We start from the raw sequence: 19,463 nt of genomic DNA, 5'->3' as shown, positions 1-19,463 counted from the left end.
CCAAAGGAGTAGTCCTCAGGCTGATGGAATTGATTCCGCAGCATCAGAATCCTCATAAGGGGGGGGGTAAGGAGTATCCTAGGTCTGAGGATGAATCTGAAGAGATGGACACCTGGTCGGATGAGTCATAGTCTGCATCCAGTCTAGGCCTTTTATCAGGAGGGGGATGGGAACCCCTGATCAGAGTGATTAGGTCTTCGGCCATTTTGAGCATTTGTTTCTTAGGCATGGAGGCCTGTCCTGGAGAATGCTGAACTTGTTTCTTTGTTTTTAAAGTAGGTTTAGACTTAGCAGAAGATGTAATGCTTAACTGGGTAGGTCTGAAAACACCCTCTGAGGCTGCAGGTTGTTCAGCTACTCTGGATCCCTCTGAAAGGGTAGTTTCAGTAGTCTGAATAACTTGTGCGTCCGAAAGCCCAGCCATCTCCACGTGGGAGTCAGAGGCAGCCTGTGGTTCTACAGAAACGGTCGTCAGGGGCTGCGAAGGCGCCTCGCTGAAAACCGGAGAACTGGCAACTGGCCTAGAAGAGGCTTTGTCGTCAGTTTTGGGCTTCGGATGCCTATCCTTGTCTTTGGCTTTTTATATGTTCTGGTCATCAGATGTTCCGACGGCATGGTATAATTGAATTTTCTGAACAACAAGACCAAATAAATCCAAACAAGGATTCCAGGCAACAAAAACTCTTCTTGACCAGTATTTATCAAGCGCTTTTCGTCATACAAAGTTGAATGACTTCTTCAGATAAAATAAAAATCACAAGTGTTAGCTATTTATATGTTTTTCAACCCCTTCCAGTTCAATAACCTTCAGTTGAATTAAATTAATTAGTTGATTCAATTAAGTCATTGCTACATTTAAAGGGGTACTTCATAAGCAGCTATAGCTCTAACTCACAGCTCATTGAAAAGTGTGCATACATACACTTGTATATACTTTAATTTATCTTATAGGAGCATTCTATAACTTTTAAATAAAAATCCATCCTACTTAACATTTAAAGAATATAAAAATATATAGAAATATATATTAAAACATCATGAAAGATAAAAATCTAACAAGAAGGTTTTTAAAACACATTTTTACATTTTCCTAATACTTCCTTTACAAAATTAATTCATTCATAACTCTGGAATCAACTCTTTAAGCTTCTAAGCTTCAAGAGACATGAAATGTTACAATGGTCATTAAGACCTGGTTCCATAAAGGCATTGGTTTTAAATTGCCATGATAGTTCTCGTTCTTCAAGAAGTAGATGAAAAGGGCCCCTTCTGCTGTCAATTTGTATCTGATCCAAGCCTATAAATTTGAAAGTATGGTTAGGGAAGGATAGAATATGCTTTACTAAATGAATTAATTTTGTAAAGGAAGTATTAGGAAAATGTAAAAATGTGTTTTATAAACCTTCTTGTTAGATTTTTATCTTTCATGATGTTTTAATATATATTTCTATATATTTTTATATTCTTTAAATGTTAAGTAGGATGGATTTTTATTTAAAAGTTATAGAATGCTCCTATAAGATAAATTAAAGTATATACAAGTGTATGTATGCACACTTTTCAATGAGCTGTGAGTTAGAGCTATAACTGCTTATGAAGTACCCCTTTAAATGTAGCAATGACTTAATTGAATCAACTAATTAATTTAATTCAACTGAAGGTTATTGAACTGGAAGGGGTTGAAAAACATATAAATAGCTAACACTTGTGATTTTTATTTTATCTGAAGAAGTCATTCAACTTTGTATGACGAAAAGCGCTTAATAAATACTGGTCAAGAAGAGTTTTTGTTGCCTGGAATCCTTGTTTGGATTTAATTGAATTTTCTGCCAAAATAACGTCGGGCAATATCAAACGGACGTTTAATAGTGCACTTATTAAACCTAGCACAAAACCGACAACCAGTAATGTTGTGGTCTGGGCCTAGGCATTGGATACGATAAGAATGGAAATCCTTATGAGGTATTTGCTTCCCACAAGAAATACAGTTATTACCTTTTACTGACATCGGTCTGAGGCAAGAAAGTTTCACCGGGTACTTAGCTTTGTAGAAGACTTCGGTTCTGGATTCGGAATGAAAATCTCAGGAGTCGGCCGACCGGCACTTGCGAACTGCTTTTGCTTCGGGCACTGCACGGCAAGAAAGACTGAAGAAAATGGCGTTGGCTGCATCTTATATACCACTGTCGCACTGACATCAGGGAAGAGGCAACAGCAACCAACGCCGGACCAAGACTTTGGAACTCAGGCCGACTGGGGAACCGCCTGATGGCAGGATAACCCAAGTGTAATGACTGCAGCAGTGTAAGACGACGAACATCTTGCATGCTGTTAAAATGATTACTGTTGTTCCATTTATGCATGTGTTCTGTTTGCTATGCAACGGATTCAAATCTGTTGGTTTGGGTTAACTGGAACACCCACGCATGCTGTTATAACTAATTTTGAAATGTGTTGTTTATGACTAACCAATATATTTGGGAAAACCACAACACCGCAGCACATTTGGGAGGGCAGATCCCGGTGGAGCTGTCTGTCCCGCATCATGTGGCCGTGACACCAGGCCCAAGCACGTCTGCGAACCAACCTGGAACATCCTCCTCCGCTGGTCCTGCACCACCTTCTGTTGGAAATGCCTCAGGGGATGGGGCCTACCCCCCTCCCCCCAGACACGGGCGCTGAGAGGAACCCGTGACCTGCAGAATGTTCCTGGGTATAGTGCACAGTGTTATTCGCTCCAAGTTGGAGGGCCGCCTGGTGCACCTGGAGGGGCAGGCTGCCCCTTTTTTCCAGCCCCCAGCACAGTCACCTTCTGGGCCGTGAAGGTGCAGTGGTGACTGCCCATGGGTGAGGACCTCAGTACCACTGTGTCCATTTGGGGACTCATGGGCCACTGATTCCCAATCAACCTCCCCATCCAAGGTGTTTACCTCCCTCATGCGTCATATACCACCAGTCTGCTGTCTTGCATATCTCATCTGTCTGCAAATGCTACCTATCCAATCCAACCTACCTCCCCAAACATACCTACAACCATTCCAACATCCCACTCTCACCTTAATAAAGAAAAAAAGGGCATCTGTCCCACAAAAAAAATCATCGTCCCATACATAGCTATACATTACACCCCCATGTACAGTGAAATTAATCAATCTACCCACAAATTATTCTAGAAATGTCTGTCACCAACACCCCTCCCTGTGTAGTGTGAGGCTGTAAATTCCAAATTCTACACATTATTCACAGCTGTTGCTGCAGAAGAAGTGTAGAGCTATGGTCTTTTCCTAAACCCGTCCTGCACATCCCTAGCTACTTTTCCTAATATTTTACTCCCTGCTCGCCCCCGTTTCACCACTTTCCTACTGCCCCTTTTTTATTTTCTTTAATTAAAATTCAGGTGGCTGTAAGTGGGAGTAAGCGGTGCTAAGTGAAGCTAAGAGGACTTAAATGTCTTTTAGCAACACTTAGATCCACGGACAACCACGCAAACCCGCTTAAACCTGCCTTAAATCACTCTGCCTCCATCAGCCCTTGTGCTGCCCAGCAACAAAATAATCAGCCCTGCCAAGTCTCGAACCCAGGATGCTGGCAATACAATCACAGCAACGTACCACTACACCATCTGAGCTGTGGGAATTTGTAATGCTTTTACAAACATATCATGTAATCTGCTCATTTAAAATTAATGAAAAAATCATCACTTCTGAGTCTTGAACCCAGGACCCTGTGCACTATAATCACAGCAACGTACCTCTACACCACCTGAGCTGTAGGAATTCTTAATGCTTTTACAAACATATCATGCACTACAGTCATTTAACATAAAGAAAAAATATATATCCGTAGTATTCTTATATACATATAAACGAATACAAATATATATATATATATATATATATATATATATATATATGTATATATAAATATATATAAATATATATCTATCTATATCTATATATATATATATATATATAGACACACACACACACACATATGTATCTATATCTATATATCTATATATATATATATATACACATACACACACACACACATATATATATATATATATATATATATATATATATATATATATATATACTGCAAGATATCTGCAAAAAGCCTGACAAAGTGGGGGGATAAAGGGCAAACAATAGTGACATCTTTGAAATATGGCTGTTATACGCGTAGAAGTCTGCTACAGTAGCATGGTTTGATTTAACATTTATTTTCTGACAGATTCCAGATCGAAACACAAACAAATGTCATCATTTACTGATGGCAAAGCTCACATCATCCCAGTGATTTGTCAGTAACCCACAACTGTTATGGGGAACAGACCAAACATATGAGCCACGCATCGGGACAGTGTCTACACATCTGGACAGTGGAGAGGTATGACTGCAGTCATGTAACAGAAGATAAAAAACACTGAGAGCTGCCAACCATTTCACCCAGCACCTTATGATCCACATTAAGATCAACATGACACTACCCCAAATCAGTTCTGGGGATTGACCCATGTATTTCCAAATATATCATGCACTACAGGGATGGAACTGTAGGGAAAAGCAGACATTGGTGAGAAATTGTCCACCCATAACCATTTGCACCACAGTCACAGCAACATATCAGTACCCGAAATGTACTCTAGAGTAGAATGACTATTTGAACAAACCCTGATTGCCAGTCACACACTACACCGACATATACTGCTCCAACTCACAGTCTACTGGGAATCCTGAGGTGTTACCGGTAATTTTTCAGTCTGCCCCTACAAACATATACACCCGACAGACCACCAGCAATTGTGGCAGCATGCACACTCAGACAGAAATGGATCTATGACACTCACATCTGTTACTCTACCTACACAGCCCAACAAACATTTACACACAACACTGCCACACAATCTTGGCAGTCTGTTAACAATGGCCAGACATACATAACTCTCGACTGTACAGATTTCCACAGAATGTCCAGGGTGTGGGACCATATTTATGACCACTGCCGCATACCACTTCCAGGAGTCTGCTAAGTCACTGGGATGATATCAGGAGTGCAGTCACTAAATAACGATTTACCATACCTCTGAACCTCTTACTGCAAGACATCTGGGAAAGCATGACATACTTGGGGGACAGAGGGCCGAAAAGAGGGACATATCTCACATAATGGTGTTACAAACTGAAACAGTTGCTGGTGTTACAGTGTTTGTTGTAACATAACATCCCTGAAGGATATGATGTCTGAAACACTAATGGATGTCAACATTTATGGACTACAATCCTCACATTATCCTACTGATTTCTCAAAAACAGAAATTGTCTGAGGAACAGACCAAATATAATAGGCAAACCTCTGAGCAGTCTGTGGACATCTGGACAGCTGAGAGCTATGTCAGAGACATATCACTGTCAGATGTCAAGTCATGCAGAAAATGTATGTCCAGACAAGCCCTGTTAATCGCGCAATCCTTTATGTGTATAACAGCAATACTTACAATCTGTACCCAATTCTGGAGCTTTGTCCCCCATGTTGCTGGGCTGTCTCCACGTCCTGTCCTGAGAGGTATTTCCACCTACCGTCTATGAAGCTGTAGCCCCCACACATTAATAATGTCCTCCACACAGGCAAGGAAAGGGGGCAAGGCCCACATGAAGGACTTAATTATAGCACTGCGTTGCTATGGCATTGGCTAATGGAAAAACAACACAGCCACTCTGCAAGCAAGTGGGAGACACTGATTGATGCACAGGCCATCACCTGCTCATGAGCATTACCTATAAAAGGCAAGCTGCTGCCTATGCAACACAGGTCTGAACCCATCTACACAAAGACAGACTGTGACTACACTAACACTGCATTATTCTGAGGAAACTCTCCAGCACTGTAACAGGTATGTCAATCATGTACACTTGTAATGGAATGCAGAAGGGGCGGCAGCAATAATGTGAAATAGGAAGTTAAACACTAGGTCGCAACAAGACCTGCTTGACTCGCATGCTGCTGTCTGGCACCTATGGCCATTCCTGCTTGCCCTATCTGCAGTGACGTGGATCACATCTCTGGCCCCTGAGTCACCCCAGCAAAGGTCAGCTCAAGTATGACTATGTCAGCTCATGTATGACTACTACTGGAGTGTCTGTTGTCTAATACTGACTGTGACGCTATTAGGCCAGCTATGTGGGATGTTGTAAGTATTCATATGTCACCTGTGAATGCTACTATGATACATATGCTTGCCTTACAAATGTAAGAGACTTATATAGGGTATGTGCATAGTAAACAACAAGCACAGAAGTGTGTGTTGAACTGTATGTTATATACTGAGCCTATACCGGACAACTGTCCAGAGTTTTGCAGACTGACCACGTCTGCCTCATATTTGTAGTCAATGCCTCATACAGTTGTGTATTGTCTGGCACATCACTGGCAACCCATTAAAGACTGAAGTCATAACATAATAGCATACATTTGATTGCCAGATGTCATATCCTGCGGAGTAGACCTGCGAATGCAAAACCGTCTTTGCTGGCAACTGTGTTTCAAGCTATATTCATAAAGTGTCACTATTTTCCGGCCTTTGCCCACCAGTGATGTGTGCCTTTGTGTAGATGTCTTGCTCTAACAGGAGCTTGGTGTCTTAGCATGAAACCCATGGCAATGCAAGCGCACCTTGTCCTGTAGGATGCTGACATTTGTGCAGTCACTGACACCTGCCTTGCAGGGGAGGGCGTTTCTGGCAGAGGCAGCTGCTACAGCTTTGGGGCCCTGTGAAATGGTTTCAGGATCTGCAATAGGAGCCTTATACAAGTGAAAGTGAGTGTCCGGGACCCTGTAATATCTATCGGGCTTGGCAGGGGCCGGGGGAAGAGAGTCAGGGGCAGTACAAGCATCATTATATGCATCATCAACAACTGTTAGTACTGGAGGAATGGCTAAAGGCCTATGCTGTGGTAAATGTAAAAAGGTCCTTAGCCTTTTCCTTGAATCTGAAAAATCCTGACCCTGCCATTGAAAATGCTCTCTCATAGCATGTAAAGTTTTCCCAAAAGAAAATTCCTCAGGAGGAGAGGCAGAAGGAATGGAGTCTTCTGCATCAGAATCCTCATAAGGGGAATATGGGCCTTCTGGAGGTTCTGAGTTTTCAGAATCATCCGAGGAATAGTCTGTAGAAACTGGATCGGGGGGCTCTGCTCTAGGCCTCTTCTCTGGAGGGGGTTGAGAGGCCCTGTCAGGGTGAGGTTGGGATCCCCTGATCAAAGAAATGAGATCCTCAGCCAGGCTGAGCATTTGGGAACTAGAGGTAGGCCTGTGTGAGGGGGTTTTAGCAGGCAAGGCCTTAGAAGATTTAGCTGCTTTAGCCCTAGAAAAAGCCTTGATAGACATAGATGCAGGGGGCCTAACAGCTCCACGTACAGGAGTAGATATGTCTAAAGGAATAGTATCTGATAAATCCTGGGTACCTGCAACAGCAGTGGAAATTTCAGCAGCAGATTCAGCCATGCTGTGTGAGGCCTTGGCTATAGGAGGCATGCTTTCGGCCGAAGGAAGAACCGTGGACTCGGTTTCAGCTGAAACCGAGACAGTCGCGGTTGGCTTAACCGTGGTTTCGGCAGAAACCGCGGACCGCGAGTGTCGGTCCTTTTCCTTACGCTTTTTAACTAATTGTGAGGTCGGAGTCTCCGACGGCATTTTGTAAGCAAAAGCAGGACCAAAAAACTCCTCTGCAAACTCCGACCGACGTCTAAGTGTCCGTCGGTTGAAGGAAGCACAGGCTAGACAAGCTGCTACGTCGTGGTCTGGGCCTAAGCAAGGAAGGCAGTAAGAGTGGAAATCCTTATGAGGTATTTGTTTCCCACAAGTTAAACAGTTATTTACTTTTTCTGACATCGGCTGAGGCAAGAAAGAGTCCCCAACGGGGTACTTAGCTTTTTAGAAGTCTTCGGTAGTAGTAATCTCTGGATCTGACCAACCGGCACTTGCGAACCGCTTCTGCTTCGGGCACCGCGCGGCAAGAAAGACTGAGGAAAATGGCGTCGGCTGATGCCTTTATACCCAATTCACAGCAGCTATGATGTCGGGTGAAGTGCGACATCAGCCGAGGCCAGACCCAGACTTTGGAATCCGGCCGACCGAAGGGCTGCCTGAGGCAGGACAACCCATATGTTAGGACTGCAGATGCATCCTTGAAGGACATCCCATGTCAATGCAAGCGCACTTTGTCCTGTAGGATGCTGACATTTGTGCAGTCACTGCCACCTGCCTTGCAGCTGTGGAGAGCACACTAATATTGCCAGGTTACTCATCCCATCATACGTTTAGACCCCAAAAGGAGGGCTACAAAGTCACAGAAAGCGCAGTGTTAAACATTATCAAACACATACACACTTACAGGCTGGCCAAAGAGTATGACGCACAGGAGATATCCCTAGTGGAGTTAACAGTTGACAAAACACCTACTCAAATCATAGCCAGCTACAGACCTCCAGCCATAACTCTGGACACCCACCACACTTATTGCGACTTGCTGGAATCTGTCAGGATTCAACTGTCTACCCTGCTCCTGGGTGACTGACTACCAAACCATAGTGTGCATGACTATGCCACCCGAGCATGAATGCAGAGAGAGTTCCTTGGCTTTGTCAATGGCAATGCAGTGGATCAGCCGGTCAACATTCCTACAACAGGTGGAAATATCCTGTGCCTGGTCCTAACCAACATGAGTAGCCACTGTAGCACTTCTACAGTGTCATCGTCCTTGGTAAGCTCTGACCACATAGCCATCACTGTTCAGGTCACCATCTCCCCTGTGCACCCCCGTCAGGGTCCAACAAAATAAACTTTACAAAAATGATTATAAATCTCCACAGAGCAGGTAGAAGTAGCTTTACAGACAACATCCCATCAGCTGGAACTAGCAGTGGTGTCCAAGCATACACCACAATACTAAGTGGGCATCTACATAGCTGTATGGGCTCAGCAATACCCGACAGGCCAACATCATCTCCCTCAAGGTAGGGCGAACATCCGTGGTGGAGAGCAGCAATACACAAATACCATAACAGGTGGAAATGATTGCTGGAGAGGGCCAAGAAGGAACAGGTACCTTACTGGAAGCAATGCCACCTTGGTCTGAACAAGCAAATAAGGTCACAGGTGAATTACCCTAAGGCTATCTTTGAGTGCAAACTGGATACATCCACCAAGGCCAATCACTAAACCTTCCACACATATGTCTGCAATCCCAGAGACAACACCCGAATCTGCTCTGTAGTGGTGGTCAATAACACCACATACACATACGGCACAGATATAGGCAACCTGCTGCAGACAGTTGAAGTGTAAACATCCCCCATCGGTACACACGTGCATGCACAGCACCTGCCCCCCCCTCTCATCCTTAGGAACCAGGTTTGTAATGCCCTCTCAAAGGCAACACACAGAAGTCTCAATAGGCCTGATACCATCCCTGTCTGCATCCTACATGACCTCACCCTCTCAGCTCCATTACACACTGTAGTCAACCAAAGCCTGAGCACTGGTGTCATCTCATCTGCACAAAGGACAGCCATTGTCATCCCTATACACAAAGGCAGAGCAATCCACTGACCCAGCCAATCATATGCACATCAGCCTAACTAGCCTGCTGTGCAAGGGCATGGAAGGCAACATCAAAGACATTATGAACAGGGAAACTGAACCTCAATATGCCTGAGCCCACACAGTGGGGTATTCTCAAAGGGTGATCAGTCCTGTTAAACCTGGTCAACTTCTCTGAAGTGGTCAACAAACACAAGGACGAGGGGAAGATGGTGAACAATGCCTACCTCCAGCTAGTCAATTCTCTCTCAATAATCCCCAGGTGGCCAGGATACATACACCTACATAGCTAGGCATCAATCTGCATGTTACCAGATGGGTAGCTAACTGGCTCAATGATGGTACCCACTCGGTCAAAGTAGTGGAACTCACCTCTAGTAGTAGAGTCTTCCAGAGCAGTGTACCCCAAGGATCGGTCTGGGGGCCTCTACTGTTTGAGATAAACATATCTGAGGTACAAGATAAAAGCAGTGGTCTGTGGCACCAGGGTTACAAATGCTTGCAAGATGGCCACTGTCTTACATTCTCCTACTGATGTGAACATCCTCCAAGAGACCCTCACCCAAACTGACTGGTGCAAGAAGTATTTCCGTAAACTGAATACCAGGAGATGCATCATTCTCCCTGCTTTGGCAGATGACATCTACACTAATTATGACAGTAATAATGTACTGAGCGTGCAATCAGGTGTGAGGCAACTTGTGCACCAAGATTGGTAGCAACCTGTCAGTTTCCCATCATGTGGGCACCATTGTACAGAAGGCTGTCTACATGGCCCACCTCACAAAATACGGGTATGTCATCCAGGAACCTGGAGGGCACAACATCCTTGTACTCCACCCTTATTAGATGCATTACCAAGTGCAATGGCCTCTTTTGCATGTATCTTGCCAAGTAAATACAGCAGTTTCAGAGATCACAGAGGTTCCTGACCAGGTAAATCCAGGGTCTGCAACACCTATCCTATACAGATAGGCTGAAACCCTGTCCCTGTACTCAGACTCATTCAGACTGATCATAAGTGACCTGTGTCTGGCACACAAGGCCATTTCCAAACCAGCCTTGATGGTGTTTCTACACATCTGTAAGACAAACCCCACTCACGCAACATGCACGCAAGGCCCTCACCTGGTCTGTGACATGTATAGTACTTGTTGGCGGGATAGTGTAGTGTCCCATACAATACACTGTCTGTAAAATACACTCCCTCCCCATGTCTAGCAGAGTACCTGTAAAGCCCTGTTGAAGAATAAGCCAGACTGCATGGGAAATGGATGAGACACCCCAGGGATCCCACGTGTCCCAGCTGGTCAGAGGAAACAGATGCTGGGTTTGAAGGGACATGGGCGAAAGTCTGGTTCAGGCTTATGAGGGCATCAGGGCCAGTAGCCTGGCATCATCTTATGAGGCCATGCACCTAGTACTTTACATGTTTCCTGTTTGTATTGCAAACTGTCCTGCAATGTTGTCTGAAATGAATCCCTGCAAGCCTGAACTGTGTAGGTACTGCAGTGATAATGTATAGTCTTGTTCCTTCATCAGTTATCATCACATATCGTTACACTTTGTCATTGTGTGTGTGCTGTATAGGCAGCTCTTACAGTAATTGCATATGCACTTCGTGACACAGTATAGCTAACTCCAATAGCCTTGGTCACAATTACCATTCTGCTACTAGGCCCACCACACAGTAGGATTTGTCATCCTTTGTTGTGGGCCTTAAAGTAGCTGTGAAAGAGATGCAGTGTGGCAGGCAGAACTATCGTAAGGTCTGACCTGAAGGGCCCATAGGTATTAAAGCTGTGCCAGACTGTACCAGGAATGTGTGTGTGTGTGTGTGTGTGTGTGTGTGTGTGTGTGTGTGTGTGTGTGTGTGTGTGTGTGTGTGTGTGTGTGTGTGTGTGTGTGTGTGTGTGTATCAGCAAACATAACACTGCAAGGTGTTAATTTATATATGTTGTCTTCCCCTCACAGGTGAACACGGGGGTTGGTGTCTCTCCCCCTCACAACTTGATGTCAGTGTCTTGCGGACTCCCATGATGATGGTGGTCATAGTGAGGCACAGGTGGGGTTGTTGGTGCCCGAATCTGTGCCATTGTTTGGTATCCCACTTTCACCCATCATTTTCACTGCACGCAGTCAGTATGCTCATACATACCTGGTCCCCAGCAGCCACAGATAATTGACAGGTTGTGGGTGGTGGCAAGGAATAGGTTAGTGTGTTGACTATGGCAAGTGTGAGTGGAGACACCAGTCACAGCCAGAGAGCAGGTGAGGTCACACACAAGCAGATGGACAGGGTGCTTGACGGAGGACTGCTGCTCATCAAGCCCCTGTTGCAAGTGCCGCAGCAGGTGTCACCAGACACATGTAACGGTCCGTCATGGAGGCACAGGCGTGTACTAACTACAACACCAAACAGATGCTAATGGACGAAGCGCTTCCTGCCATGCGTGAAGACCTCCACGGCATGTGTGATGCCACATTTCATCTTGCCGATGACGTGGATAGACAGTGGGGTGAGACATTTTCACTGCTCAACCGTGCAATGGCTGTGCTAGAGCATGTGGAGGGAGTAGCGCATCGGCCAGGTGGGCATATCAGCTGAGAGCCCACTTGGTCATGCACATTCACAGTCCCGTATTGGCAGTACCAACAGCAGTACTGAAGGGGAGGGTGCTCTCCACACCACACTGGAGCAGGTCATAGGCACATTCGCCTGGCCAGTCCTGTTAGAGACGTGGATCCAGCAGACAGCAGTCAACATTGGGGAGTAGTACTGCATCTGTCGTTGGGCCTGGTGGTGCCAGTGACACTCCTGGCAAAACAGTTCCCACGCCCCTGCTGGGAGACAGCAAGGTCCACGGCTGTCCAACATAGCCCTGTGTCGGACATCCACATGGCTTGATGGCGTGCAAACACTCACACATCCCTATCACAGGCTGATCACCACCAGACACGCACAGCTCCTCTCCATGGCCCAGTTCAACATCACCCCTCCAGACAGACAGACAGACACACACACACAAACGCGATGTCAGCCATATGGCTCAGCCTAGGACCCTGGCAGTCCAACACCACATCCTGTACATGTGATGATACTTAAGCCACAACCCTGTTATCCATACCATCGATGCACGGACATGCTCATATGGGTCTGATGCACAGGGTGACTATAGTACAGTGTAGAAATGTCATGCTGTGTAAGGTGCTGTCTGCTGGCAGTAGTTACGAGTACACATCGAGGTGTACGTACCTTGTTAGCCAAGTTGCACTATTGCTTTTAGTACTGCTGACTGACTGTAGTGTCATGTACTGTATTCTGGTTGTGTTCCAGGTGTCTGTGTGTCTGCAGGCTGTGGGCCTGCTGACAGTAGCAATGATGAGTAAGGTGGAGTGGAAACACAGTGACCTTTTCATAGCCAAGGTACAGCTGTTAATGTACATGTTTACCAGGTGTGTTTACATGCAACAGTATGTGAGGGGCAATTGTGACAGACAGTGTGACCTTGGATACATACCCTTGACACAGCCACCTAGCCTTCATATGTGTCACCTGGTGGTTCTGTAGGACCGCACACTCACACATACAGAGGAGGTTACTTGAGTACTGGCACTAGGTCCCTCACAAGCTTAGCCATTACTTTAACTGCAACAGATTCATCTATCAGCACCTGTTGCCCCTGCCATTTCTGATGAAGCAACTCGACCATCATGCAGTTGATGATCGTATGCCTGGTACTGTGCATGACAGGTTTGGGATATGTATTCTGATACAGGTCAGTCTGTGTCAGTCTAACCTGACAATCACTAGCATGTATGTCTACTACCTCATATGCATGTCTGGCCTCTCGTGCTGGTAGTGCAGAGAGAGTCATAGTCTTGTACATGGGGCAGCTGACTAATGGCTGAGCACAGCCCCTACCTGCACAGTCTTACGAACGATAGCGCTAGATACATAACACAAATAGCACAGCGGTACCATAGTGTGGCAGTGTCTGCCACTACTGTTGAAGTGGGTGACAATAGTAGAGGCTGTTAGGATTGCCAATGGTGGGTTCAGAGGCCCTTAACATGTTAGAGCCATCTGACACCCACACACACACACCGCTGCATGAGGACATGCATTGAAACACATATGCACATGGAGGTGACACTTCTCAGAGTAGATGACCTACCTATTTACTAATGTACAATACACAGGGACATGACCATTGCATGCACCACAGTGGCTTGGTGTTACAAACTGTGTAACTGTGCTTGTACGATGGATGACATCTGTATGGTCTGACACTAGGTTGGCAATGGGGGAGTTCACAGGGGCTGTGCATACAGAAACACAAATACAATTACCAATATACATATTAGTAACTTGTATGTACTACAGTGCTGCGTACACATGACATGCTCCACATAGATTACATGCCTGGGACATAAAACACTGCCTCTTACAACAGGTAATCTTGTGACTGCCTTCATGGATGGTGAGATAATCCACAAGACAGAGCGATTGGTCTCATCTAATGCTCCTACAAACCTGCATAAGTGACAGAGTGACTGACTCTGCATCAGCATTGTATCAGTCAGGTGCGATGTCTGATGCTGGCATGTGTGTCAGTATGGTAACTGTGACATATTTGGCAATGATATTACAGGAATGCTCACTATCAGGGGACAAAGACCGCATACAGGTTGCAAACATGTGGATATCCTACGTACATTTGCACAGATGACTGGTATGGGCTGCACAGTGTTACATGGTGTATGTGAGGCAAATGCCATTAACAGGGTCTTTAAAGTAATGTCATGGCTAGGGGGTCAACAGGCCTTAAAATGGTATAACCTACACACACAACAGCCACAGAGGATGTGCTTCACACACACTACTATAGTTGTCAGTAGTGAGATTAGAACCCCTACCTAATTATTTCCACTATAGTATTTTATACAGTTATTGCACATGCCACAGAGCTTAGAGGACTGACAAGTGTATACAGGTACATCTAAGGTGAATAACATCATCAGGCCTTGTAAAGTAGGGCAATGGAAGGTCTACTGGGTAGTACATGCGTCAGAATGGTATAACCCACACCCCCAGAGGATATGATTCTCACACACACACACGGATGATGCGATTCTCACACACACACACACACACACACACACACACACACACACACACACACACACACAGTATCACTGTTGCCAGTAATGAGTTTAGAACCTCTACCTATCTAGTTGTGTGTACTACAGTGTTACGCAGTTATCACATGCACCACAGTGCTTACAGGCTTTAACAGTGTCACAAGGTATGTCTAAGGTGATTACATAAAGAACCCTTGTAAAGTATGGCAATGGGAAATGTACTGGGTGGGAAGGGCATCAAAATACATTACCCTACAAACATACACACTTACAAAGACCTTCACACACACACACACTTGCCACTATTGAGTGTAGAACCCCTACCTATCTAGTTATCTCTACTATACTGTTACTTAGTTACTACACGCACCATGGAGCTCATAGGGCTAAGTGTTGTCCAAAGGTACATCTATGGGCAATGACATCACCAGTACTTCTAAAGTAGGGCAATGGGAAGTGTTGTGGGTGGGAAAGTCCTCAAAATACTTCATCCTACAAACATACGCACTTACAAACTCTTGTACATACACTTATACACATAGATACACATTTGCCATAAAATGGGAACTAATGTGAAGTTAATTTTAGAGAGGAAAAATACAATAAGGGAAACTGATCAGCAGAGAAAGGGAACGAAGAGATGTGGAAGCTGTGGACAGTGTCATGCCATATTTGAAAAAGAAGGTATTACCTTGGAAAACATAAATAAGACCAAGATAGTATTCCAGTATGGTAACTGTAATACCAGGAATATCATATATATGGCTAAGTGTTTGACCTGTCCCAGCTTTTACATAGGAAAGACAGAAAGAATGTTCAAAAAGAGAATATACGATCACATATATGCTATTAGAAAAAATGACAGCACCAATGCACTTTCTAGACATGTTTCAGCACATGGGGGTAGTCATGAATTACAATTCGCCATATTAGAACTAAAAATGGGATTTAGAGGAGGCAACCACAAAGCCATCTTAGGAGAAAGAGAAGTGAGATGGCAAATTCTAACGGATGCCTCAACTGCACCAGGATTAAATGACTACATAACTATAAAACCCATATTGCTGAGACATACATAGGGAATGTAGAATAACAGCAAAAGTTCATTCAAGAAATCACCATACAACAATATAATAAGTTTATTTTGGTGAAAGAGACATACGAGTATGTGTCTGAGATTACTTAATTCATTAACATATTAAATTATTTACCTTTGTACTGAGCCATTTATGAAATAGAACACTATTGTATTTTTTCATCACATGTCATATATTGCAAATATCAAATATTGTGAAGTAATTAGCAGTGCAAGAGTTTACATATTCACTATAATCAGGTTTTTGTATTGTATTTTTAAAGGAGAACGAAAAGTATGATATTTTTATATTTTTATGTTTTTACGCGCTTTTTTAGAATTAATTACTATAGTAAGAACAAGAGTTAATGTCATTGGGGTATTCATTCATCTAGATCATTTTAGAGTTATCAAATGGATGATATAGGCATACATAAAAAATGTTTTTACTGAGCATGTTTTTTTAAGGAATGAAATTTCAATTTGGCACCAGAAAGTATATAAAGAAGCTAATTGATTAATTTATTCTGAAGAAGTCCACATTGCAGTGGATGAAAGCTCTAAATCTGATATAATCTCATATGTAATTGAAATATATGTTGTTATACTTTCACTAAACTGGTGGCATCATTGCTTGTCGGCCCGAGCTCACTTCTAAGGTATCCTACCAATAGCATTATTCATTCGAACAATTCGGTAGTAGTTTCAAACGCCATTTAACTGTTTTTCTTACCAGAAAAGTCATATCCTGGTGTGGCCATACCTCTCAACTGTACATTTTGTGACAGACTGTCCAGATGTATGTCTAGGAGATTCATTCAGCTTACAAAAAAAAGAAGTTATGTCCTTACCATAACGTTCCATGTGAGTTGTTCATCTCGCCTTTTTGTTCTTACACGTGGGTTCGGAGCCCATCCCTCGGCTCCGAGTCGGCCGCTTTTCAAGCTCAGACTCTCAGAGAAGCTCAAGACCTAGTGTATATCCCATGATGCTCTAATGTAAATCCCCAGATCTAGTATGCTGCAACCAAAGACAGCCTACAGGAAGAAAGAGAACTATAATGCCTACCTATCTAGGTAGCTATATGTTTGTAGAAGGAAGAAACAGTCTGTCCAAGAAGACAGGCTGACAAAACTCGACCATTTCACCAAGGCAACCATTTTTCTCAACAGGAGGGGGAATGTGGGCGGGAATGTAAGAACAAAAAGGCGAGATGAACAACTCACATGGAACGTTATGATAAGGACATAACTTCTTTATGTGAAGTTGTTCTATCTCGCCGTTTTGTTCTTACACGTGGGTAGCGTCCCATCCTGGGTGGCTCACGGGAGAACATTCCTGAGCACAGTGGGAACCAAAGGAAGCCCTGTCCCTGGAGGTCCTGTCCACTTTGTAATGAGTGATAAACGTGTGAGGGTTTGACCACGTGGCAGCTGCACAGATGGTATCCAAGGGCAAACGAGCTGCATGAGCTAATGACGTAGAAACAGCCCTGGTAGAATGTGCTTTGATGTTAGTCGGTAATAGCTGATTAGTGGAGGAATAAAATAAATTAATGCAGTCAGAAAGCCACTTGGATAATGTGATTTTTGATACTGCAGAGCCTTTCTTATTCTCTGTGTAAGAGACAAAGTGTTGATCCGATTGTCTGAAGTATTTCGTTCTATCCAGGTAGAATCGCAATTGCCTGTGTACATCAAGCTTGTGTAACATATATTCCAGTCTGTTGGTATGGTGTCTAAAGACGGTAGGAAGCTCAATGGACTGATTTAAGTTAGTTTCTGAACAGACCTTGGGGAGAAAGGTAGGGTTTGCCCTGAGAGACACCCTATCAGGGTGAAAAATCAAATATGGGGGCTTGGAGGATAAGGCTTGAAGTTCGGAGACCCTACGTGCATATGTAATGGCTACCAGAAATATAGTTTTCCAGGACAGAAACTTTAAGTGACAGGATGAGGAGGGTTCGAAAGGGGCGAGCATCAATTGGGATAAAACAAGATTCAAATTCCAGGGAGAGACAGTGTCTGATAGGTGGTCTGAGATGGTGGGTCCCTTTCAAGAAGGCCTTACATAGTCTATGGGACATGATGTTAGACCCGTTAAACCCTACATGGAAATTGGAAATAGCAGCCAATTGAACTCTAATGGTGGCAGCAGCTACGCTATCATGGAACAACGAAGACAAGAACTCTAAGATGGTATGAATAGGTGCCACATAAGGGTCAATGTCATGATGAGAAGCCCAGTGAACAAATCTATTCCATTTGCTATTATATAGCTTCCTGGTAGACAGTTTATGAGAGGAAAATATGTTGGACCGCGGGAGACAAATCTTGAGACCTGGCTAATAATGGAATTGGAGCAGCCAAGCTGTCAGCTTTAGGGATATGAGGGCGGTATGAAGAACTCCCGACGAAAGAGTCAGAAGATCTGGCACTGGATCCAGGATCCATGGTTCTTCCACTCGATACTTTTGCAGGAAGGGGAATCAAATCTGATGAGGCCAAGACGGGGCTATCAAAATCACAGTCCTTCCCAGACTTTTGGCTTTCTGTATAAATTTGGGGGTTAGGGGAATTGGTGGGAAGGTATATAGGAGGCCCGGGGGCCAGTCGTGTACGAGCGCGTCCCTCGGGTTGCTCCCCGGTGGGGGATAAAGGACAAAGTAGCTGCTGCATTTGGTATTCATCGGAGATGCAAATAGATCGCAGCAAGGCTGGCCCCATCTGTGGAAAATCTTGTCCGCCACCTGTTGTTTGAGGGACCACTCGTGAGGCAACAGTATGGACCTGCTCAGCTTGTCCGCTATCACGTTGGATGACCCCAAGATGTGCATTGCTATTAGAAAGCGTCTGGTGGATACAGCCCATTGCCAAATTCTTAGGGCCTCTCGGCATAAGGGATACGATCTGGTTCTCCCTTGCTTGTTTATGTACCAGACTACCGACATATTGCCTGTCTGAATAGCAATTGTACCTGGAAGAAGACAGTCGTGAAAGTGTTGCAATGCCAGGAACACCACTCTCAGCTCCAGGACAATTGTATGCAAATGTGATTCCATGCTTGACCAAGTACCTTGGACAGTCTTTCCCTGAAATAGCCCCCCCACTCTATCAGGGAAGCATCTGTGGTCACTGTGGCTGTGGGTTGGGAAAAACAAAGGGACGTCCGACTACTAATTGGTCGCTGTTCAACCACCAATTGAGATCCTTCTTGCAAAGATTTGTTAACAGAATCTCATGTGACATGGGCAGTCGTTGATAAGACCATTGTGCGAAGAGTAGCCACTGGAGTATCTGCAAGTGCATGCGCCCTAACGGGACTGCTATCAGTGTGGCTGCCATTGTGCCCAATAGCTGCAATATCTGGGACGCAGGAGCTTTGTTCTGGGTCAATAGACTGGAAAACTGACTTTTTAGAGATATGATTCTTGCTTGAGGCTACCTGATCCTTGAATTGATGGTGTCTAGCTCTGCTCCTATAAAGGTAATACGCTGCGTGGGCGATAACGCAGATTTTTCGAAGTTTAAGGTTATGCCCAACTGGGAACAAAGGTTGATAGTGCGGTCTCTTGCTTGGATTAGTTGATGCCTGGAGGTGGCGGTGAGGAGCCAGTCGTCCAGATATGGAAACACCGGGA

The 19,463-nt window shown here is 44.5% G+C and overlaps 1 protein-coding gene across 1 annotated transcript in view; it reads right to left on the bottom strand.

Moving 5' to 3' along the window:
* Nucleotides 1–19,463, bottom strand: part of TMEM106B (transmembrane protein 106B) — a 913,836-nt gene that overhangs the window by 208,716 nt on the left and 685,657 nt on the right. The window lies entirely within an intron of this gene.

Source organism: Protopterus annectens, chromosome 3.part1 (assembly GCF_019279795.1).
Source record: "Protopterus annectens isolate FY-2018-M chromosome 3.part1, PAN1.0, whole genome shotgun sequence".
In the NCBI taxonomy this organism is placed as follows: Eukaryota; Metazoa; Chordata; order Ceratodontiformes; family Protopteridae; genus Protopterus; species Protopterus annectens.
The sequence above is the reverse complement of the archived record's forward strand: the minus strand, read 5'-3'. Positions and strand labels throughout refer to the sequence as shown.